Raw genomic sequence first — 19,611 nt, forward strand, 5'->3', positions numbered from 1 at the left:
TTGGGCAACCTAAAGGAGATAGTATGTATTATCAATCCATCCAATTCATAGGTGCACTACTCTTCGAACTTTTGCATATATTTAATGAGTGGAGGCAATATAGTTGCATTACTTTTGCATTGTGTCACAACTAATAGGAAATGGTTTATAGGAAGAAACAATCGTACGTGATTTTGTCAATTCATTCATCTTGCTAATTTGAAATGTTGAAAATGTACTTCTATTCAATAGTGATTGAGCTAGCCATGTTGGTCATCCACATTCTTGTAGCAAGCTAGTTGATTAAAGCTTGGGGCTCCCACTCATAAGTATATACTAAATTTCTCTATAATAATAGGCAAGATGAAGAAAAATAGGACAAAAACAACAACTATTTATAACCAAAATCTTGAAATCTCTGTTGTTTTATGAAGAATAGAAAAGTAATTAGGCACCTTCTACACAAAATATTGCTCAAATGTGACAAAGTCGTAATTGGTGCAATAACTATCCTACATATATGTCCAACGCTGGACTGGCAACACTTGTCCTTCCTTGTCTTTCATTTTGACATGTAATTTATCATTCTAGAGTGTCTTTCCTCTCCATAAGAACATATGGCAAATCAGTGAGTACCGTTTGAACTCAAACTTGTTAGCGTTTTCTTTTGCCTTTACAAAACTCTCATAGATTTTTTATTTGAGGAACCCAACATAATCAAACTCAATGTTCTCCATAAAATCTTGTATTTTTGCTGCCATTGTCATCACATGTGATGAGTCTTGGAAATGTCTCTAGTTTTACTTGATTTTGGCTACTTTATCAAACTTTATTGGACCATTATCAAGCTTATTATATGTTTTAATCATCTTCACAGTTACATTATCATTCAATTATAATATATAACTGACATGTTGACATGGAATGTTTTATGTGATTTAATTATTGATGTGTCGTCGAATGTTATAGATGATAATATGTGAGGGTTGTTATTTATTGTAAAGGGAATACATGCAACTTGACAAGATCCCAAAGCCGCTCACAACCAAAGGAGATATACTATGTCAGCTCGTGTGGAAGCAGTCAAGCAATGGTAGGACAATTGTGGTCATGTTGGAGTCCTTGTTGACTATGTCTTTTTTAGGAAACATGGAGGATCTTCAACATTATGGAGCATGAGGAGGTTATGCCTTACTATATTAGATTCAATGAAGTAACTCGTGTTCTTAATTTTGTGCTATTGAGGAATAAAGGAGTTTGTTCTAGAATGAGACTTTGTAGTCTAGTTGTTGTTTTTGTTTTTCCTTGATTAATAAGTTGCCTCAGTGTTAAGGAGATGCGACATTTGTTTAGGATTAGTTCGAAGAAGTAATGATTTACTTTCTCTAAATTTCTCTAAAAGGAGAAAGTGTTGTGTCAATTGGGATCTTCTTCAGTTAACATTAAGTTATTTTCAGTTTTATCAGATAATGAATGTTAGAATCATGAACAATACAGACAATGGTTGTTGCTATATTTTTTTGTAGTTGTAATCATGTTGTTTGTAATGCATTTTGAATGAGAATATGTGATGAATATTATCTTTTGAATTAAACGTATTGTTACTTCTTAGAGATTACACTTGTTGTAAGAATTGGCTATGAAGATAGTCACCCAAGATCTAGAGGCCTAATTGAAAGTGTATGCTCAGATTGTGGTACCTGAATGAGAGAGGCAAACAACACAAACACACCAATGGGACATTATGTTAGAGATCAAAAATCATTGGAACAAACAAACAAAATAAAGTTCTTAAGCGTGTCTCGTTGTTCTCTATCTCTCAGTATCCTTCAAATCAAGGTGGCTCTCAGCTTGGAAGAGCACTTGATCTATAGGATGACTACCAAAAGAATGAGGGATATGTGATGATTCTAAGATCTAAATGGAAATGCAACTAAGATCTTAGTGAAATGCTAATATGAGATCATGAAGATGAAATGCAAAACTAGATGATTAAGATTTAGATGAGTTCCAAATTGAAAGCTAAGATGATACTAGATGATTTAATTAACTAAGAAAGGATATGCATCTAAGCTAAATGAAACTAAAAATGCTTATGATATGGATGCTTGATAAAGAGAGCTACTTAACCTGCAATGTGACTATAATTTAGATGCACAAAAGACTTGATTTTGAGAATGAAGAATGAGAACTATTTATAGGGAAAATAGGGCAATGGAGGGTTGATATTGAATAATCTCAACAAGGGCTAGGATTGAAAGTTATCAATCCATGTGAGGGATTCAGTCCAATCCCAAGTTGATAGATGTCACCTTGAGAGGGCTTGAGAGGAGATGTAAGAGGCATTAAATGCTCGAGGAGACATGGAGGCTACCTTAGGAGGCAAGGTTATGGTTAGGTTAGTGGATAACCAATGGATAAAGCCTTCACCCAAGGGGTAAACTCTTGTGCAAGGGTTAATAGGATAACTAGGGTCAAAGCCATGAGTGTTTGATGAGACCCTTGGGTTAGTTGATGGTTAAGTTAAAGAGAAAGTCTCTAACCATGTGGGAAGGTTGAGTTAACCATTAATGGTTAGGAAGACTTTGGGTACAAATTTGTAAGAGTCCTTCCAAATTTGGGGAACTCAACAAGTTAGCTTGTTGAAGGAAATAAAGTCTTAAATGCATTTAGAAGACTTTCTTCCAAATTTGAGAAGTGACCTCCTCAAATTTAGGGAAAGGACACGATTAGGAGTTGATTAGGCTAATCAAAAGGGTTTAGAAGAATCTAGAAGTCTCTAGAAGAGGTTTAGGAGGCAGTGGGAGATGTAGGATTTTGCAAGTAGGTGAGGAAAAAAAAAAATTAATTAAAATAAAATTAATTTATTTTAATTTTGGTTGCAATTTGCATTTGTAGGATTTTGCAAGTGGGGGGATTTTTAAATAATTTTAGATTCATTTAAATGGGCTAGAAGGGGGATTTAATTAAATGTAAATCTAATTGAATGGATACAAGGGAGATTTTAATTAATTGGCAATGAGGGAGTTTTTAATTAAATGTAAATTTAAATAAATGGCTAGGATAGAAGAAGGGAAATATTAATCAAATCTTTAATTTGATTAATATGCCAATTTAGAGAAATAGGGATATTAATTAAATCTTAATTTAATTAATTGTAAGAAATAGGGATAATTAAATGAAGAAAATTTGCTTAATTTGTTGTGCAACTTTTAGGTGTCTACAGAAAGCACAACAACAAGAGAGATATGTATGACAATAATAAGTTGTATTCCTATCAATGATGCAATACAAATGGATCAAGTGGATTCAATTGGAATGTAATGAATGATTATTGCATAGGAGACCCCTTGGTAATATAGCCAAGATGAGAACATAAGAGTGCATAAGATTGTGGCAAGTGTCGTAATCTCATGATATTAGACAAAAAGTGATAGCCTATCATCCCACCTAAAGTGGAAAAGTGATAACATGATAATACCACAAAAGGTGGATCACCCACCTGAGGTGGAAAAGTGAACCCATAAAAGATGGATATAATAATGTGATAAAAATACTAAAGGTGGAGTCACCGCATAAAGTGGAAATGATTGCATGATAAGTCCATCTAAAGTGGAGATGCTCTAACAACTCCTATGTAGCTCCCTAAGTAAGCTTAAGTGGTGTGTAATTAGGATCTAAGTGGAGAATAACTAAGGTAAAACACCGTATTTACACCAACACCCCCCTTACGTGCAACTTAGAGAGATGTGCGTAAAAAGGTAACATTGCAAGATGGGTCCTGACTACTAGGCCATGTTAAGTACCCATGAACAAATGAAATACAATCTCTCCCACACAAAGAAAGGGAGAAAACCTAGTGGGAAAAAACTATATCTTAGAAGAGAGATGAAAACACAAAATAACTCTCAAAGAATAATGAGAGGGACAAACCCCGTGTGAGGAAAAAATCCCATAAGAGAGAAGAAGAGAGACCATGCAACCCCCCCTCAATGTAGAATGTGCACCAATGGTAGATACTCCAAGATGGAGGTAGAAGTTGCTCCATTATCATCGAACAATGTTCCTCTCCTTAAGAAGAAACAAAACCAAAGGTGTGTGTATGAAGTGTCTCTCCAATATTGGAAGGTGTTCGCATTTTTGTTTATTTATGTTGTGATTGTCATTGATGGACACACACTTGTATTGAGATCCCCTTTATATGTATTAGCTCAAGCTCAACCGATATTTGTTCCAATCGGTATGTTGTATACTAGTCCTTAGACTAGTGGTGATTTTGCAGAATGTGTTTCCCGATCTGAAGTGGCATGTCGACCCCAAGCGGTTCGTAGATCCCAAGCAGTACGAGGGAGAAAAGCGTCACAACACATTCTTGCCAGTCTTCATTTTTGTCAAACCGGCAACTGGTATTTTGTATGAACCGGTAATACTCTGTGATGAGTTACCAACCAACATTTTGTGATGAGTTACCAATCCACCGATTGTTTGACGGTGCTTTTTGTGTCATGTTACTGAGCATGTCTAGATGCATTAAACCTAGGAAATTATATTGTAATCCTATTGGACCGACATGAAATCAAATTCCTTTAAAAGGACATCATGTCTAGGGTTTTAAGTTGTTGCTGAAAGGGTTAATGTTGTGCTAGAGTTTAAGGTGGAAGTTGAGAACGATCTTATTTGAGAAGATCAAGTTGTAACTGTGAGAGAGAGAGAGAGAAGACTGAAGTAATGCTGGAATGCATTAGCTGTGAGCAATACTGGATCTAACCAAGCAGTTTGTGCTATTAGATAGATCAAACACTTGTTGATTACTCACATCTTTGACAAGTCTGTAGCCCTTAACCGAGTAGGCCTCAAAGCCTTTGTAAAATCCTCTAACAAGGTGGTTCACACATGTGAATCTAAAATCCTCTAACAAGGTAGTCTTTAATCGGACTTATCTCCTAACAGAGATTGAGATTCCTAACAGGATCTGTTCTGGTGAAGAACATTGTAAGACCTTAACCGGTCTGACCTTAACTGGTCTAGTTTCTATTCTGCAGATAGTGACTTGTGAGTTCCATCTCACCGTGGTTTTTCCCAGTTGGGTTTCCACGTCAAATATCTTGTGTTATGGTTGTATTGCTTTTGTGGGTGAATGCTTTATTCGCATTTTGGTTTGCATGTGTGGTAACCGGTTTGACTGTTAGACTGCTTTACCGGTTTATCTTTAGATTGTGTAAGTGTTTTAGTGTAGTGATTTTTTGCATACTAATTCACCCCCCCCCCCCTCTTAGTATTCATCAATTGGTATCAGAGCCTACGTTTCTATAAGTTTAACCACTTGGAAAGAAATATGGGGGAATACACCATGAGGGAACTTACTCAACGACTCACTAAGTCTGAGCAAGCCTATGATGATCTTATGGTCAAATACAAGGCATCTCAAGCAAAAAGGAGAGAACATGCAGAAAAGTTGATGGAGCTATCTGAAAGTAGTTTTGAAGATGAAGCTAATATGGAAGCCATGATAGCAGAAATAAACAAGTTGAATGAATCAAACTCCAACCCGAGAAAGGAGTTGGAAGGACTGACTATTCGGTTTAATCAAGAGCTTGAGAACCGGAGAAAAGCTGAAGATCAGATAAAGGATAGAGATCATGAGATCTCCAAGTTGAAACAAAAGATTAGTGCACTGGCTGCTCGCCTTCATGAGAGCATAATGGAGAAGGAAGACATGCAAGGAGAACTGAACATTGCCATCTCTGAAAATGCAAGTCTAATGGAGACAAACACTGCTATTTCCAAAGAACTCTTTGAGTCAAAGGAAATATTGGCTAAGTTTGGCAAAAGTACTATCAAGCTAGAGCAAAAGCTTGAGTCATCTAGACCGGCAAAGAATACCAATGGTCTTGGTTTCTTTGGACATGAGGAAGGAGAATCCTCAAGAACAAATGCTGAAGCATCAAAGAAGCAACCAGCACTCAAAGGAAAAGGTAAGCAAAAATTCAAACCTGTCTGCTTTAACTGTCTTAAAGAAGGACACACTGCCAATGTATGTAGGAGCAAAGCCTACAATAATTTTCCATATTTTATCAACAATGTACCTAGATCCAATAAGTTCAATGGTCATTGTTATGCATGCAACAAGTTTGGGCATAGAGCATTTGAATGCAGGTTTGTGATGAATAACACTAGAAGATATCCTCAAAGGACCCAAGGAACTGGTCCTGAACCTTTTGTGAACCGGAACCACAACCAGTTTAATGTCTTCAATCATCAGTCGAGAAGCGGTGGCCATCAAGCAGCAACCGAATGGAGAGAAAGTTGTATGATCTGTCATGGTCATGGTCACACTACTGCAACATGTAGAAGGAAGAATGGAAACATGTACAATGGACCTTGGAGAGCACCTGGACTTGTTTGCTATCATTGCAACAAACTGGGTCACATTGCAAGATTCTGCAGAAGCAGAAAAAGTATATCTGATGATATATCGGTCACTCAGGAAGGAGAAATCGATGTTGAAAAAGTTCAAGGGGACATGAAGAAAACCCGAAGGAAGAAACCAACAATGTTGGAAGAGGAACCAGTTTCTGCACCTAGTGTGGAAATATCGGAACCGACAAACTAAGCCTCAAAGGCTTAGGGGGAGCAAATGGCGAAATGCTTTTGAACCCCCGATTGACACTGGTAAAAGACCTTAATCGGTATGCGATACCTGTTGCTTGGCAGAAGACCAAAAATGGTAAAAAGGCAAATTAGGGTTTACGCCCTAATAGAGGAGCATTAATGGTGGTAGGTGAGAGACATGTATAAAAGCATTTTTCAAATCATTTCTCACTATCTGTTTTCGAGCGAAGAGAAGTTTTCAAGTGCAGAGCGAAGAAAAGGCGATTTGAACTTAGATTTCAAGAAATTGATAAACCTTGAAAGAGATTCAAATCCAGTTTGCAAGTGGTAGTGGAGAACATAAAGCGATGATTTGGCAACCGACGGGGAGTGGAGTGAAGCAGAATCAGGAAGCCCTAAATTCGTGTTTGAAAGGTATTTTTCATGTTCTTGAAATACTCTACAATGGCTTCCGCATCTCATACCAGCACGAGCACATCCATAGAGCCGAAAAGTTTTATTCAGAGGAAGTCCAAATATAATGCTTTATCACAAGTTCCAACTAGAGTCATAGTTGAAGAGGGAATTTCTAATTATATTGATTGCAAAATAGAAGACCTAGGGTCTTTAGCCATTCACACTCAGTTAGGTCTATTTTGCGGCAAGGACAAAAAGATCAAACCGGAGTTTAGTGTCTTAGAGAAGAAGAAATTCCATAACGCAGTATATTTTTTGAAAGATTTTACGGAGGACCACATCAAAATTATTTTGAGCAGAGTCCATGGTGACAAGATGTACCCGGAGAGGACGCATGATATTACGCCTCAGGCAATTCATGCAGTCATCGGCTTTTGTAACACAGGGGAAGTTCCAGCCCTGAGAAAAGTGAGCAAAACCGAAATAGCCAAGCTCACCAGTTCAACCAGTGATTCACGGGGTATGATAGTTAATCGTATCAAGGATGATCTAGTGAAATACGCCTGCATGGTGATAGGCTACAAAACATTTTCAGCCAGTAGGATTAATTTTGTATCCGCTGCAGCAATAAATGTCACTTACCAGATGATAAAAGAGGATGCATCTTTTGACTTATGCACCGGTATGCAGAGACAACTCCTGTTGAATCTTAAGGCAATCAAACAGGACAATTCACTGAGGTTTAAGTTTGGACAACTACTGGTAGGGTTGTTCTTCTATTTCCAAGGCTACTTTCCTAGAGTAGGAGATGTCCAGTGGTCCCCTGACCAACCGGTAACCAAACAGATAAAGGAAAGCGTTCAAGCCATTGGAACTGGCTACCCTGAAGTACTGAACAAATATTTTGATGAGTTCAAGAGAAAGATGAGTCAGAGGGTAAGAATCTCAGGTGATATAGTGAAGAAATATGAAGATGACATTTGTTTCACTATTCAGGTGGACAAATGTTTAATGGAGGCTGTTGAGCCTAGAATGGAGGAAGTGGAGTCAATGGGCTATGAGGTTATGTATGACATACTGGAAGGGTATGCCTCAACCCTTATTGCCTTGCCTCTTGATCCAAAGGCTAAGAGGACCGGAACCTACTTGGAGAGGATTGCACCGGCTGAAGAACCATCGGTGAAGAAAGGAAAAGAACCAACAGTAAAGAAAGACAAGGCAATGCCTGTAGCATCGACACCGGCTACCACTGCAACTCCAAGAGTGACCAAGCGGTCACCAGCAAAGAAGAAACCAAAGGTAACACCGGCAAAAGTCTTCGAAAGAAAGAGAAAGACTAAGACAAATGAACCAGACTCTGAAGAAACCGAGTCTGATGAAAAGCCAAAGAAGGCAAGACAGACAAAGAAGACGAAGAAGAATGAACCGGCAGCATCCGCAGGTAAATATTGATGTCTCCTCATACAAACCTTTGACACATTGTCAAAGAATAGTAAAAAATATTAGGAGAAAATTACTTCACGATTTAGTAGACTATTATGATGATTTTAATAGCGAGGAGAAAGATGAAGTACTACAGGAAATCATTCTTTATTTGTGTAAAAATGACCGGTCTAATCAGAGATTAAATCTCAGACATCGGATTCATTATTTAAAGCATTAGATAATAAATGGCGCATTGCCATTGAAAAAGAACAAGAGATTGGGGAGAAAGTCTTTGCACAGTACTTTCCCAAACTCTCAAATTCAGAATTATTTGATGTCCTGGATCAAAATAAAGGTCTCTTCTTCACAAGGAGAAGAAGACTCTAGTTGTTGGAGGGGAGAATTGACGATGTTGAAAAAGATACTCATCAACATATGGCTCATGCTATCAACTCTCACAAAGCACGAATGGCCAACCTCCAAGCGGAAAAAGAACCGGTTATTTCCAAACCAGATGAGGTCTTTGATGAGGAAGGAAACCTGGTGGAAGAACCAATCGACACTATCGATGTCGATACCCTAGATGTAGAAGATGTCGCTCAAGACATACCTTTTGAGGGAACTGAATAGGGGCAACAAGCCGAACAGGGTGGAGAACAGGCTGAGGACACACAACAAGCGGCAACAAAACAGGAAGAGAAGAAGAAGAGGGATGAAGATGAGAAAAAGAAGAAAGAGGAAGAGAAGAGAAAAGAGGAAGAGGAGAAACGAAAAGATGAAGAAAAGAAGAAGCAAGAAGATGATATGAAAAAGAAAGAAGAAGAGGATAAGGAAGAAAAGAGAAAGAAGAAGAAGAAGAGAAGAAGAAGAAGGAAGAGGAAGAGAAGAAGAAGAAGGAAGTGGAAGAGAAGAAGAAGAAGGAAGAGGAAGAACAAAAGAAGTAGGAAGAGGAAGCACAGAAGAAGAAGGAAGAGGAAGCAAAGAAGAAGGCAGAAGCAGAAAGAAGAGGAAAACAAGAAGAAGATGGAAAAGGAAGAGAAGAAAAAGAGAGAAGAGAAAGAGAAAGAAGAGAAAGAGAGGAAAAAGAAGGAAGAAGCAGACAAGACAATTGAAGTAATGAAGAGCACATAGATGGAGACTCCTAAGGCAACCGGGAGCCAAGCCAAACCGGTTGCTATCTCAAGTCCTATTGATCTCCGATCTGCAAGTGAGTTTGAGCTTATGCAGAGCATCAAGGTTGCCCAAGAGCGCCTTGAAGTCATTCGCAGGAAAAAGGAACAGGATATTATTCAAGCGGCTGTAGACACACTTACCAGTTTAATCCCCGGTACTAATCTTCTTGACACTAAATCATCACTAGCATAGCTCAAACTTCTATGTGCTGTAATGGATGATCAAGTGCATAGTCTGGAAGAAGCAGCAGAGGCGAATGTAAAGAAAGAGCACCAAAAGGCTCTTAATGTTGCTCTATTGAAAAAGATGAATGAGCTTAGGACTGAACTGTTGAAAGATCAAAAGGACATAAGGAATGCCTTGGATGAGGGAAACTTGCTACTCAGCAAAATCTGTCAACCTCATCTGTTCTGTGATGATGTGCTAGCCAAGACGCAAAAGCTTCAAATGGACTTACAGTCCTACTTGGGTACATTTAAGACACCTTATGATTCCTTTGTAGCATATGGGCCAATCGTTCACCAGTTTCAGATCCAGTCAGCCAAGATGGAGCAAGAGATCAGTACACAGTCTAGGGATTTGCAGGAGCTTCAATTGGTATTACTTCCACGACTACAAATTCTTCAGAAGTGTTATCTAAACCTGGATGCCCTGACAGTCACACAGGAACTGAGTATAGTAGATGCCATGGAGGAACAGGTATCCCAGATGCAAACAGAGAAGGAAGTGGCAACCTCCCTACTTGAGTCCTAGTCCCTATCCATGAAACAATTTTTGCAGGACTATAAATCGGTTTTTGACAAGTATTATTCATTATTGTCATAAACTTTTATATATATATATATATATATATGGAAACAGGGTTATTCAGTGGTACTTTGTCATTGTTGGCAAAGGGGGAGAAGTATATTTGGTTTTTTTTTGTTTTTTTGGGTTTTAAAATTTTGATCGTCTGACACAGGGCGAGAAGTATCTGGTTTTGAAATTTTGATATATGTTGTGATATATGTTATATGCTTTGATGATTATGCTCTGTATGCAAAATTGCTATACACTGTGTTGATTAAGGGATAGTGTATATGCTTAGGGGGAGCAATTTTGTTAATGGCAAGTTTTTGTTGTAAAACACTTAGATGTCAAAATTTCATTTTCCTAAGTGTTGCCATCAATGCCAAAGGGGGAGATTGTTGGCATTTTTGTTTATTTATGTTGTGATTGTCATTGATGGACACACACTTGTATTGAGATCCCCTTTATATGTATGAGCTCAAGCTCAACCGGTATTTGTTCCAACCGATATGTTGTATACTAGTCTTTAGACTAGTGGTGATTTTGCAGAATGTGTTTCCCGGTCTGAAACGGCATGTTGACCCCAAGCGGTTCATAGATCCTAAGCGGTACGAGAGAGCAAAGCAGCACAACACATTCTTACCAGTCTTCATTTTTGTCAAACTGGCAACCGGTATTTTGTATGAACCGATAATACTCTATGATGAGTTACCAACCAACATTTTGTGATGAGTTACCAATCCACCGATTGTTTGACGGTGCTTTTTGTGTCGTGTTACTGAGTATGTCTAGATGCATTGAACCTAGGAAATTGTAATGTAATCCTATTGGATCAACATGAAATCAGATTCCTTTAAAAGGACATCATGTCTAGGGTTTTAAGTTGTTGCTGAAAGGGTTAATGTCGTGCTAGGGTTTAAGGTGGAAGTTGAGAATGATCTTATTTGAGAATATCAAGTTGTAACTGTGAGAGAGAGAGAAAAGACTAAAGTAATGCTAGAATGCATTAGCTGTGAGCAATACTGGATCTAACCAAGCAGTTTGTGCTATTAGATAGATCAAACACTTGTTGATTACTCACATATTTGACAAGTCTGTAGCCCTTTATCGGGTAGGCCTCAAAGCCTTTGTAAAATCCTCTAACAAGGTGGTTCACACATGTGAATCTAAAATCCTCTAACAAGGTAGTCTTTAATCGGACTTATCTCCTAACAGAGATTGAGATTCCTAACAGGATCTGTTCTGGTGAAGAACATTGTAAGACCTTAACCGGTCTGGTTTCTATTCTGCAGATAGTGACTTGTGAGTTCCATCTCACCGTGGTTTTCCCTAGTTGGGTTTCCACATCAAATATCTTGTGTTATGGTTGTATTGCTTTTGTGGGTGAATGCTTTATTCGCATTTTGGTTTGCATGTGTGGTAACTGGTTTGACTGTTAGACTGCTTTACGGTTTATCTTTAGACTGTGTAAGTGTTTTAGTGCAGTGATTTTTTGCATACTAATTCACCCCCCCCCCCCCCCTTTCTCTTAGTATTCATCAGAAGGAAGATGTAGGAAGAAAACTCAAGATGTATGGAGTCTCTACAAGCTTCTCAAGTTACCCTATGTCGATGTTGAAAGTTGCCCCTTCCAAATTAGGTGTACTGGGCAATGCTATTGAAAGAGACAATACATAATCTAGTGAAGATGAATGTAGAACATGGTCCAAAGACTCGAGAGCCTCCTCTAAAGATGAAGAGACCTCATCCAAATGATGTACATAAGTATCCACAATCACATCGAACTTGAAAGAATGATCATGTAGAGAATGAATAAGATGATCATAGTGCTCCCTCGCAACAACTGAAGTAGGAGCATTTCCATTAAATAGAAGATGAATATCATCAATGATGTCTCCAAAATCTATAATGTAGGACTCTGCAAACAAACTTGCAATTTTTTTCAAGTAATCATCCCATGATGCCATGTTTGGAAGACAAGTATATCATGCTACACTAAATCATAAGAAGCCAAAACTATAGCAACACGAGCATCGTCAAGAGAAATAGTAGATGTGATATCAATAGGAGGAGATGAAATGCAAGGTTTGAGAACTAGATCACACATGATAACACCCAATTTCAAGTAACCAAAATTCTTTTCAATACCAAAATCCTCGCTAAAAGTGTGATCGTCATTGAAAGAATCAAAGTCATAAATAGGAACAAAGTCTAAAAAGGACTACAATTGAGATGCATTATCCACCACCCCAATAGAAATAATAGCTCTATTCCCCAAGAATCTAATGATAACTAAATCATGAGTGAACTTTGCAATCTTCCCTGTTGTGCCAAGAGTGATTTGATAGATGGAAAGGAAATTGTTTGTCAAGTGAGGCACACTCAACACATCATTGAAGGTGTCATTCCTAGTATCAATAGATTCATTCCCAGATACATTTATATATGTATGATTTCTCATCAAAATCAATGGCATATGGAAAGGTTCAAATAAAGAGAACATGGTCTGTGAAGATGTGATGAGAAGCTCTTGAATCAAGAAGCCATCTACCTAAATCATGACTTGTAGTACCACAAAGAGATTGTCCTTTACTTGTTTTGAAAGTATGGCTCTTTCCCTTATCAAATTTTGTTTATTTAAAAGAATAAGTTGTAGTAGGCATTCTAGAAGGCAAACCGATTCTATTCTTCTTAATGAGATGCTTCAATTCATCAATATCCTTCTTATAATAATGATATTGCATGTCTTGACTTCTTGCAATATGCACAAGTAAGCTTCTCCTTCATAGATGATTCCCCATTAGGAGAGGATGTAAAATCTGTTTGTTGAGAAGAGGAAGATTATGCTCTATCCTTTTGTGGCTTTGGCTTTGATTGCTTATGTTTCCCGTTGGAACTTTTCTCATGACTAGCCACCAAAGCATGTGACTTGGATTATTTGAGAATACCCATTGTATTCAACTTTTCTTGTTCAAGCATCAACATCTATGTGAATGAATCAAAGTTTAGTGTAGCAAAGGAACTCCCCATTGTCAACCAATGAGTGTGGAAACTAGAAACAAAATTTGTATATTTGAAACAAAGCTTACCCAACAAATTTAAGACCAATTGTGGATCCTTATTCTCAATCCCCCAATCCTTGAGTTGTAATCTTAGCTCATTTGCGTTACTAACATAGTCTTGGATTATATCAAAATCATTGGGATCCAAATTTAGGAGATCACTTTCAAGTGTGTATACTGTAATCTCATCAACTCGATCATACAATTGAGCAAGTATATCCCAAGCTTGCTCGACTGACTTACACTTTTAAATATGAAAGATAAGATCAAATGATATATATTTTTTCAACATTCCAAGAGCCATAAAACTTTTAATGATCCGTTCCATTTTCAAATTAGCATCAACATTAGGATCTAAGGGTTCTAAAATAGTGCCATCAACATAATGACTTCAAACTTTTTCCATTAGTTTACTTTATGCATTAAATTTTCAAGTTGCATAATTATGTGTAGTTAAAAGCGAAAATTTAGGAGAACTCGTAGCTAAATTTTAAAAGAGCACAAAGGAGAGAGAGAGAGAGAGAGAGAGAGAGAGAGAGAGAGAGAGAGAGAGAGAGAGAGAGAGAGAGAGAGAGAGAGAGAGAGAGAGAGAGAGAGAGAGAGAGAGAGAGAGAGAGAGAGAGAGATTCACTCAATCAAAGAAACCTCCACCCCCCAACCCCTAAAAAAAAATAAAAATGATGATTTGGCACTTTATACTCAGTGCATGTACAATGGCCACTTGCAAAGTCAAGCAAAGTGGACTTCTTATTTCAATGTTTGCAACTACCTTAATCAGGCTATATTAGATTCAAATCAATATGTAAAAGACGAAACTATGATCTATGCATTACATTTTCCAAAAACAAGCCAAATAAGACCATGTGTTAAAAATGATTTTATTTTATTTTAGTGACTATGAACCGAGAGCACCATAATGAAATACATAAAAAATCATGCAATTTGAAAAATATTGCACCTAAAAAGGAGTCCATATGATCCTAAATGATGCCCCAAAAGTTGCAAAAATAGGGATTTCACAATTTTGTGAAAAATCAAGTACGAAAATTAGAAAAACTCCTACACCACTGTAAGAGCATGAAATTCCACCCCAAATAAAAAAAATTGCTAAAAAAAAGGAGTCCAAATGACAGATATCGCTATTTGAATATCATATGTGTAATTATGATGCTTGAATCGCCAACACATCTCCAAACTTCAAATGGCTCTAGATTTAGCCTTTAGAGTTGAATTTGGATGAGACAAAAGACAATTCTAACTTTGTCAAACCTCTTGAACCCAATGGTGGCCTCAAATCTGACCTAGTCAGCTCCAATTTTGACTCGCAACAAGAAAACCATGAATCCAAAACTCCAAGATTGCTCCAAAAAACTATCCAATGGTAAATTGATGACACTCTATCAACTTTGGTGCCATGTAAGAATTGGATATGAAGGTAGCCACCCAAGATCTAGAGGCCTAATAGAAAACACAACAATAAGAAAGATAGAATATGATGAGAATAAATTGCATTCCTATCAATGATGCAATACAAATGGATCGAGTGGATTCCAATGGACTGTGGTGAATGATTATTATATAGGAGACCCCTTAGTTATGTATCCAAGGCGATAACATAGGAGTGCATATGATAATGTGGAAAAGTGAACCCATGAAAGGTGGATACGACAATGTGATAAAAGCACTAAAGATGGATCCACCACATAAAATGGAAATGATAACATGATAAGTCCACCTAAAGTGGAGATGCTCCAAAAACTTCTATGTATTTCCCTAAGTAAGCTTGAGTGACATGTAATTAGGACCTAGGTGGGGAATAACCAAGGTAAAACACCTTAATTACACCAACACTCCTCAAGCAAGGGCCACTTGAGGTAATATAATGCTCCTTTTCAATTAATTAAGTTTATTTATGATTGTGGTAATTAGTTTACTATTAGTTTTTAATTATGGTAACATATTCCTTTTATGCTTTGTCAATACTGTCTTAATTAGAGTCTTGGTTGAAACCAACTAGTTACATGCTATTATTTATTAACATTTTACTTTCCATTACTTATCAACTGCTACCTATAGCCACTACTAAGTTACTCTCAAAGTCTCCTACAACAATTGTTATATCAGATAGGTTTCCATCAACATTATTTGTACTTCTAGTAGTTAGTGTCTCTTTATGCATGGATAAGAAGCTTGAGAAATCCTTTGTTGCACATAAAATTGTACTACCATTTTTGAAGATACATCCCTGGTTGATAATTAAGTGAACCCACATTTAGGACAAAAAGTTTCCCTATTGAATACCTCAATTGGGTTGAGTGCATGATACAATACACCAACTTTATGGACATAGTGGATGCTAGTCAACATGCACTGGCATATTATGCATTGCATAATGCCCTAATACCAATAGAAAGTATAACATTTTTTTATAAAATAGTCTTCAAATGTATCCAAGAAAAAGGGCTCCTTCTCAAATTGAGAAATTGGAACTGGTTCTTTATCTTGCCCTTTCCATCTGAATTTTGGAATAATCAAATCTTTGTATAAGTTAATGTGTGTCTTATAATTCTCTTCAAACCTCCTTAAGTAAATTTACCCAAACAAAGCTCTATTCAAACCAATAATGTATACAATAACAATCTTATTTATGTCAATCATATCTCCCCCACTTGTTGTTAATACTGCTCTCTTATTGATATCATATCTCTACACAATTACCCTCATGAAGTCTGCATCCATAAAAATATTTAGCAATGCAAGCTTTCCCATGCCAATCTCCTATCCATTTATCATTAAAATCTTAGAGTTCCTCTTATGGTAGAAGTGTTCAAACAAATTCCACTTGAGATTTGGTAATTTAGCATCTCTGACTCTGACTAGGTTATCTGGTAACTTGTCATCTAGGCCCTCTATACCGTGAACTTGCAATGGTGCTCTCTTTCTTTGTGATTTCTTGATAAGGTCATCATCAACCTTGTGGGGAGCTTTCTTACTCATCTTTGCTAATTCTATACTTCACAAACTAGGGTTGTACAACCCTATAACTTAGGGTTTTGTCTAATTAGCTTCAAACATAGTTTCACACTCTTTTCCACCCTATGAATTGCAAAAAATTGTTATTTTAAAACAATCATTAAAAACAACTCATAAAATAAGTTCACGTACCACTCAGAATGCATTTTGTTCAATTTTGCGTGCAAACCCTAATTTTGTTAGCAAGTTACTCTAGAGCTCAAATTGGCACAATATAATTAATGTGTTAGAAAGTGGTGAAGAAAATAGTCTAGAATCAATATTTAATTACTTGCAACAATTGAAAATTTACCTAATTCTATCATTTCGCCATTATTGCATTCATACGTGAATTGCCTCTACAACCTAGTTGCTCTTATGATTTGAATGTGCATCGTTGATTGCTAAGGATCACACAAAATTAGACAGTTGCAATCAAAATATTTGATTTTAAAAATTATATCAAGCTGATTGATATTGACCCAACATGGATAGGTGTTAGCATATCAATGCGTTGGGGGCATGACTGAGATCTAACAACTTAGGCAGTGCATGGACATACTCCAATAAGAGCAAAGCAAAGTGGTCTGATGTATTTTATTTGGTAGTACATGCATCCTCGATCTAATGGTTCGCGTTGCCTCAAAGCCTTGACAAGCCTGACACAAAAGTAAGCCACGAGAGAAAGTTGGTCATTGAGATCATCAACAAAGGCTTTCAGAGATATTAAAGCGCAAACTTAGGAAGTATTTACGAATCGGGCAAGCAAGTGATTAGGGAGAGGGGCTAGTAAACCACAAGACACTAACCCTTAAGGTTATAACTTAAAGACCAATCACCAACTCCTACAAGTCAACAAGAAAATATAATGTAGAGAGTTTATGACAATGTGTAAAATGAAGGCCTAAAGGGGTTTGAGAACTCAAGGACTTAATCATGCCAACACGAAAGATTAAGGGGAATTTAGCCAAAAAAAAATGAAGGTTCTACTAATGGCTCTTTCTAGGGACATATGACCAGGAGGGTCACAATGAGGATATAGATCTCTTGAGGAGCAACCTAGACATACATAAATATTAAAAACCCTAAAACAAACCTATTTATAAAATTTACACTATGATACAATTATGCATGGAAAGGTAGGGCTTTAGAAATTGTCCATGTATTGGCAATTTGAGTGCTTCATCATCCAAGCTCTTCAAAAAGTATGAATCTTGACCATGCGTGTCCACAATGAGGTAAGGGCCAATCCAGAGTGCTTCAAACTTTTCATGCTTACCCTTATTTTGTGCCTTAGCATTCCACATCAACATCAAGTTTCAATCTTTCATTATTTGTCCTTAGCCTTCTTGTGAAATAAGTATTTGACCTATAGACACCCAAATTTGTCTACTTAATTAAATGAATATAGTATTTATTTGATTATTTAACTATGTTCTTCTATTAATTAAATTGATATTTAATTAATCCATCTTAACACTCTTCTCTGTTAATTAAATAAATAAATCAATTTATTTGATTTAATCATTAAACCATGTTCTAACAATTAATTAAATTTCATATCTAATCCAACAGCCAAGCGCCAACCAACTTTAGCAATTAAGGCTCTCTTAAGGTCAGTCAGCTTTCTGATTCCAAGACCTCCCATCATTTTGGGCTTAAAATTTCAAATTTCAAGGGTGATGGTAGAAAATATGGAAAGAATTCAATGCTCAACCAATCCAAGAACCAAGCGCCAACCAACTTTAGCAATTAAGGCTCTATTGAGGTTAGTCAGCTTTCTAATTCCAAGACCTCCCATAATTTTGGGCTTACAAACAATGTCCCAGTTGACCAGAGCCATTCTCTTTTTTTCCTCCATTCTTGTCCAAAGGAAAGAGCTTTGAATTATTTCCAGTTTTATGGGAGGTCTTGGAATTAGAAAGTTGACTGACCTCGATAGATCCTTAATTGCTAAAGTTGGTTGGCACTTGGATGTTGGATTGGTTGATTGGTGTAAAATGATGCAAGCAAAGTATCCGAATAATGGCAGGTTCCATAGGCATGTACTTCCTATCCTTATTTAAAATTTCAAGGGTGATGGCGGAAAAAATGGAAATAATTCAACGCTCTTTCCTCTGGATAGGAAAGGAGGAAAAAAAGAAAATGGCTCTAGTCAACTAAGACACTGTTTGTAAGCCCAAAATTATGGGAGGTCTTGGAATTAGAAAGTTGACTGAGCTCAATAGAGCCTTAATTGCTAAAGTTGGTTGGCACTTGGTTGTTGGATTAGTTGACTGGTGTAAAATGATGCAAGAAAAGTATTTGAATAATGGCAGCTTCCAGTGACATCTACTTCCTATTCCTATTTAAAATTTCAAGGGTGATGACAAAATAACTGGAAAGAATTCAACGCTCTTTCCTCTGGACAGGAATGGAGGAAAAAAAGAGAATGGCTCTAGTCAATTGGGACACTATTTGTAAGCCCAAAATTATGAGAGGTCTTGGAATCAACGAGTTGACTGACCTCAATATAGCCTTAATTGCTAAAGTTGGCTAGTGCTTGGTTGTTGGATTGGCTGACTAGTGTAAAATGATACAAGCAAAGTATTTGAATAACGACAGCTTCCATAGGCATCTTGACTCTCATGATCTCCCTTCAGGGTCAAAATTATGGGCCAATATTCTAAAAAGTCGCTCCCTTATCAAAGAAGAACTTAAATGACAGATTGATGATGGGTGGACAATCAAATTCTAGGAGGATTCTTGGTTGGGTGACAAACCTCTGGCTGCTACCCCCTTCTATCACCTAATGAGAAGAATGAAGGATTACTTTGGGAACCTCATTGTGGATTACATTTCCCCATGTGGTAAATAAAAATCTCTTAAGCAATGTGTTATGGACAACCCAACTCTACTTTTGAGGATTGATGAGTTGCAGGCTATGCTGGCTGGAGTCATAATCCCTTTATTCTTGAGAGATGATAATTTTATCTAGACGAAGAACCTTTCAAGAGCCTTTTCTGTCAAATCTTCTTACACTCTCTTGATAAGGAACAATGCTGACACTGATAGAGGGAAGAAAGTATGGAATTCACAATTAATCCCCAAGGTCAATTTCTTCTGGTGGGCATCAATGTATGGTAAAATTATCACTCAAGACAACCTTATCAAAAGAGGTATT

The sequence above is a fragment of the Cryptomeria japonica genome, chromosome 11 (assembly GCF_030272615.1).
Source record: "Cryptomeria japonica chromosome 11, Sugi_1.0, whole genome shotgun sequence".
In the NCBI taxonomy this organism is placed as follows: Eukaryota; Viridiplantae; Streptophyta; class Pinopsida; order Cupressales; family Cupressaceae; genus Cryptomeria; species Cryptomeria japonica.